A 6,380-nucleotide genomic window follows, 5' to 3' on the forward strand; every position below is an offset into this window, starting at 1 on the left:
AACTTTAACTAAATCATTTATGGTGGCAGTCATGTCTAGCAGAAATCTTGCAGACAAAGTCATTTTACCTCATCAAGCTGTCGATTGTCTTTTTGCATCTACGCTACATACTTCGGGATGTCAGAATAATTCTCTTTCTCCAGACCCCTCGAAGCCACAGGGACCCCACCAGATCGGGAACCACAAATCCGCTCCATTGTTATTGAGTTAATGGTTGACTGTTAACTACCCTACACCCACCTATGGAAAAGCAGTATGTGTCTATCATTTTACTTTTTATCCAATCCCCGAGGTTGCCCCTCCCCTCTCAGTCCCCTTCCCCTCTATGCTTCCCTCTCCCCCCTCCCCACAGCCTCCCCAATCTATCACCAATGAATTTCATGTAACTCCCTTATGCTTCCTCTCCACTGTATAAAATAGGGTACAAAACTGCCATTCTCTGGAGCATTTTCTCAATTCATCGAGATTTTGCTTCCTGGCAATTGCCGTCAGTTTGGCTCAAATAAACCCTAAAAATTCTCTACAGGTTTGAATGTTTCTTACGATCACAATTGTATCCAGACTTTGCAGACTCCCAGCTGAGCAACCTTGGCAGGTTACCTGACATCTGTGAAATGGAGAAAGCAAGTGGTTTCCAATGGAGAAAGCAAGTAGTAATTGAGATGGGCGACTGTAAAGCACCTGGAATACTGTGGGAACTTAGTAAACCGAAGGAAAAGTGCTGGAAAAGTGCTGCCACTATTATTATTATTATTATTATTAACTAGTAGCCCGGTGCACAAAATTTGTGCACTCGAGGTGGGGGGTCCCTCAGTTATCAAACATTTTACAGCACAACACTGACCACATTGGTGGAGGTGGTGGTCTTGTCAGAATGTGTTATATTATGCAGATGAAAATCTATTTAAACAGATTTGATGTAGATATTTTCAAAGATGGAAGAATTGTCCCTGTCAACTATTTTAGTTGATTCATATCTTCAGTAATTGTCATCATTGCAAAGTTTTCAGTCCCCATATGGATTGCTGGATATAATAGGTCATGTGCTGTCCCTGTCCTTTGTAGCCTTTGTTACTTTAAGGACTCTAGTTTTCCATTTATATGTTTAAGTACCAACCTTACCGGCTTAAAAATGTAAGCTTTTAACACTGCTCTCTCTGTTCCGTATCCTTCCGATAAAAAGTGGAGTTGGGTTGCAGCACAGGAGAGAAATTCAGAAGGGGAATATTGAAGTAATGACTACAGTAGGAGAAGAGGGAACCTGTTTCCCTGGCCACAGGCGTTGGCGCCCTGGACCACAGGGCTGGTAGCTTCTCCGGGTGGCTGCAGCCTGGGACCTCTGGCCAGTAGCTTGTCCATCTCCTGGGCTGCAGCCAGCCCCAGGCGCTGGTGCCAGGACCAAAGGTGGGCGGCTTCTTCTTCTGGGGGCTTCTTCTTCTTCTGTGCTTCAAGGGAGGGTAGTCAGTTAAGTGTCATGCAGAAATAGGCATCACCACTTGCAGAAGCCGGGTGTGGGGCAGGGAAGCCCCAGCCAGGGAAACTGGCTGAGGCTGCTTCCCTGCCCACGCAGCTGGCTTCTGTGATCGCCCCTGCACTGGGCTTCTGTGGTCACCCATCCCAGAAGCCGGGTGCAGGGCAGGGAAGCCACGGCTGGGGAGCTGGCACACCCAGTTTCTGCGGTCACGGATTGCAGAAGCTGGGTGCGGGCCGGGAAGCTGGCGCACCCAGCTTCTGCAGTTTCTGATCTCAGAAGCTGGGTGTGGGGCTGGGAAGCTCCCGGGACTGCCAGCTTCGCCCGTGCCCAGCTCCCATCGCTGGCTCCACCCCTACTTCCCGCTATCACTGGCCAGGGCAGCAAAGGTGCTCGATTCTCCGATCATGGCTGGGGGGCAGGGCAAAGGCGGCCCCCGGCTCTTAGCTCCCCCCTGGGTTTCCGATCACTGTCAGTGGCAGGGGGCTTCTTCCTGCTTTCCCTTTAGCCTCCCTGCATTGTGCCTGCATATGCAAATTAACCGCCATCTTTGTTGGCAGTTAACCGCCATCTTAGTTGGCAGTTAATTTGCATATTGCCCTGATTAGCCAATGAAAAGGGTAGCGGTTGTACGCTAATTACCATGTTTCTCTTTTATTAGTGTAGATTATTATTCAGCATTATCTTAATACAATCCAATGCTGTAAACAGATGAATCTAATTTTATGGGGCCTAAAGCGTATACAGTACTATTGGGGGGGGGTCCCTAAAAGAAATACAAAATTTAAAATAAAAAAATAGATACAAAAGTGAAAATTTATTTTTACAATGGAAAAAGGAATCATAGCAAGTTACAAATTTTAAAAAGTTAACAAAGCAGCCCTAGCTGGTTTTGCTCAGTGGATAGAGCATTGGCCTGCAGACTGAAGGGTCCCAGCTTTGCTTCCAGTCAAGGGCACACGCCCATGTTGTGGGCTTGATCCCCAGTGGTGGGCGTGCAGAAGGCAGCTGATCAATGATTCGCTCTCATCATTGATGTTTCTATCTCTCTCTCCCTCTCCCTTCCTCTCTGAAATCAGTAAAAAAGTTAACAAAGCAAACATTATTAAAAATTCAGAAAAATAGTCTAAATTACTTTTATTAATTGACTTACCCAAACATATTTTTTCCACTTTTCTGGCTATATACCCTTTGATTCTTCATAATAATTTTGTATTATTTTGTATATAGAGAAGAAAGATAATTCAATTTTCCTGTAGTATGATTGATCAAAATTTATTTTTTATAATCTTTAAAAATGTCTGTCAACTTTTTAACATTCCTATTGGTAATGCCATATATATTTTTTGGATTGTTGTCATTTTTTAAAAGTACACTTTTGTCATAATTTTTAAAAAATATTTTTCTTGATTTCAGAGAGAAAGGAAGGGGGATAGAAACATCATGATGAGAATCATCCATCAGCTGCTTCCTGTATGCCCCCTACTGGGGCCTGCAACCTGGGCAGATGCCTTGGCCGGAATTGAACCATGACCTCCTGCTTCATAGGTTGATGCTCAACCACTGAGCCATACCTCCTGGGCCACCTTTTTCATAATTGAGCAGTAAGATTTCTGAACAGTTAATGTTTTCTCATGTTGTAACTAATCCTAAATACTTGTTATTGTGGATGAAAAAGGAGCCACATACTAAACCTGACCAACTAAGAGGATGCCTGCATGGTGTCAATGTAGGAGACATTCAAACTTATGAAGAATTTTTGTGAGTTTATTTGAGCCAAACTGTTGACAATTGCCAGGAAGCAATTTGATTGAGAAAATTCTCCCGAGAATGGAAGTTTTGCGCCTTATTTTATACATTACAATCAAACGAGGAGACGGAAGTGGGAGAAATGAAATCCGTTGGTGATAGACTAGGGAGGTGGGAGGAAGCAAGTCGGGGGAGGGGGAGACCTCTGGGGTTGGATAAAGAGTAAAATGATACACACACACTTCTTTTACACAGGTGGGTGCAGGATAGTTAACAGTCAACAATTAACTCAAAGATAATGAGGGGACTTGTGGTCTCCACAGAGCGGTGCCTGTGCTTTGAGGGGTCTGGAAAAAGGAAACTGTTTTGACATTTCAAGGATATTTCAAGGATATGTTACCATAGATGCAAAAGACAATAGAGCGGCTCAGTTAAGGTAAAGATGGATCTTTGTCAGGGAAGATACTGGCCTTGAAGGTAGGACATGACTACCTTCCATGAACAGTTTTTAGTTAGAAAGTTTTCATTTCAGACCATCTTCTGTGGTTACTTTAGGTCTCTGTGTTTGTAAGGCTGCACGCAGGCCTCCCCTGAGCTTGTCAGGTTTAGTATGTGGCCCCTTTCCGTCCACAATGGCAGCATTACAAAGCATCAACGAGAACCAAGCTACTTGCTAAACATTCGGTGTTCCGTAGAATTTTCTATGGAGTAGCTCCCGGCTTCATTTGTCTCAAACACTCCCATCGCCACTGCAGCCCTCTGGTTCTACTGTTACAGGTTGTGATGCTGCGTGAGTCAGTTTGGTGGCCACAGGAGCATTGTTGGAGCCACTTTACACCGGGACAGGTAGCATGACCGTACAGGCAAGTGGTTTTGACCCACATTACATAACCCTTTAATCCAACCTTAATATACTCACAACTCACTTTCCACTTATCCAGACCCCTGAAATGCCTGTGGCTTCTCTCCTACCTGACATGGGGGCAGGTGGGTTAGAGCAGAGTCACATGGAAGAAACAACAGTCTTCATAAATGGCACTTACAATAGCTTCATTGTGAGAAATAATAGGAAGATAGGAATTATTAATATCAATAGCAGTTTTTCAACAAAATCACTTGGGAAATATTTTGAATTTTATTCCATGCTTTATACCACATGCTGGGGACTTAGCTGAGGTTGAATTGGAAAGACAAAGAATATTTATTTTTTTAATGTATTTTTATTGATTTCAGAGAGGAAGGGACAGGGAAGAGAGATAGAAACATCAATGATGAGAGAGAATCATTGATCAGCTGCCTGCTGCAGGCCCCCGACTGGAGATTAAGCCCACAACCCAGGCTTGTGCCCTGACCAGGAACCGAACCATGACCTACTGGTTCATAAGTCAATGCTCAACCACTGAACCAGGCTGGCTGGATAAGACAAATAATATTTCTGATTTCCTCTGGCTTGCTTCCCCCACCATCATCTGCCCCATTTCCCAACCTCTGCTGGCAGGAGACCGTGACTCAAGTCCCAATCTAGCTGAACTACACCCACACTACCCCCACCCACCCTGGGTAATTTCTAGTTCCTGCTTTCCCTCAAGTAAGCATTTGATACTTTGTGAGAGGGAGACTCTCAATCCAGCTTGGCCTCTCTTTCCATTTAGACTAGAGCAGTGGTTCTCAACCTTCCTAACGCCGCGAGCCTTTCATACAGTTCCTCATGTTGTGGTGACCCCCAACCATAAAATTATTTTCGTTGCTACTTCATCACTGTAATGTTGCTACTGTTATGAATCGTCATGTAAATATCTGATCTGCAGGATGTATTTTCATTGTTACAAATTGAACATAATTAAAGCATAGTGATGAATCACAAAAACAATATGTAATTATATATGTGTTTTCTGATGGTCTTAGGCGACCCATGTGAAAGGGTCGTTCGACCCCCAAAGGGGTCGCGACCCACAGGTTGAGAACCGCTGGACTAGACAGAGGTGGCAGTAAAACCACCCAAGAAGACCCAGAGCAGAGGGGAGAATGGCAAGGTGAGCACCTCCCAGCCGCCCTGCTGGCTCTGAGCTTTCTTTCCCATTTGAATGAGACAGGAGAGGGCAAGGCCCACAGGACACAGACAGGGCCGGTGCCTCTGCTTCATGGCAGCGATTCTCGGATAAACCTCCTCAGAAGACTCTACTTTGATAACCACAGCACCCGAGGGAGACCCATTGGAACCAGCTGGCTGTGTGCAGTGCCTTTGACAAAAGAAGGCAAATTCCAGAATATTATATAGGAACCAGGCCACAAAACACGCAGCCCGAGGGCTCCAGGAATAGAAGAAACATGGCAGAGTTTGACAGACTAGGTGAGAAATGCCATGGTCACATTTTCTTGCTGTGTGCCGTTGGGCAAACTACTTAACCTCTCTCTGCTTCAGTTTCCCTACACGGAAGTGGGGGTATTGACACCCACCTTGTTATCATGGGGATGAAAATAATGCTGGTACAGTGCTTAGCACAGTGTGGACATGTGTAGATGCTCAAGGGGGACAAGTTCATGGAAGGGATGGCTAGGTGATTGAAGACAACATTCTCTAACCCAGAGGTTCTCAACCTGTGGGTCGCGACCCCTTTGGCGGTCGAACGACCCTTTCACAGGGTCGCCTAAGACCATCCTGCATATCAGATATTTATATTACGATTCATAACAGTAGCAACATTACAGTTATGAAGTAGCAACGAAAATAATTTTATGGTTGGGTCACAACATGAGGAACTGTATTTAAAGGGCCAGAAGGTTGAGAACCACTTCTCCCATGTGGCAGGTCTGGAGCAGGAACCAATGTGTGGGCAAGGTGTTCACAGTTTGAGAGCAGACAAGACACGCCTGGACACATAAGTAAACAGGGGGCCTGAGGAGGGGAGAGTTGGTGGCAAAGGTGCAATTCACTGAAAATGTTGCATGTGACTTGGGCCTTGAATGAGGGGTTTTGACTGGAGATTTATGGTAAAAACAAAACAAAATACATCTCATGGAGGGAAAAGCATGAGCAAAGGAACAAGGAGTAAAAATCTAGGGTGTGTTTGGGAAAACACTAACAGGTTGGAGAGAAGGGCCCAGGTGGTATACGTGATAAAGCTGGAAGGCAATAAAGCCGTCCCTGAAGCCCAAGGTA

Source organism: Myotis lucifugus, unplaced genomic scaffold (assembly GCF_000147115.1).
Source record: "Myotis lucifugus unplaced genomic scaffold, Myoluc2.0 scaffold_190, whole genome shotgun sequence".
NCBI lineage: Eukaryota > Metazoa > Chordata > Mammalia > Chiroptera > Vespertilionidae > Myotis > Myotis lucifugus.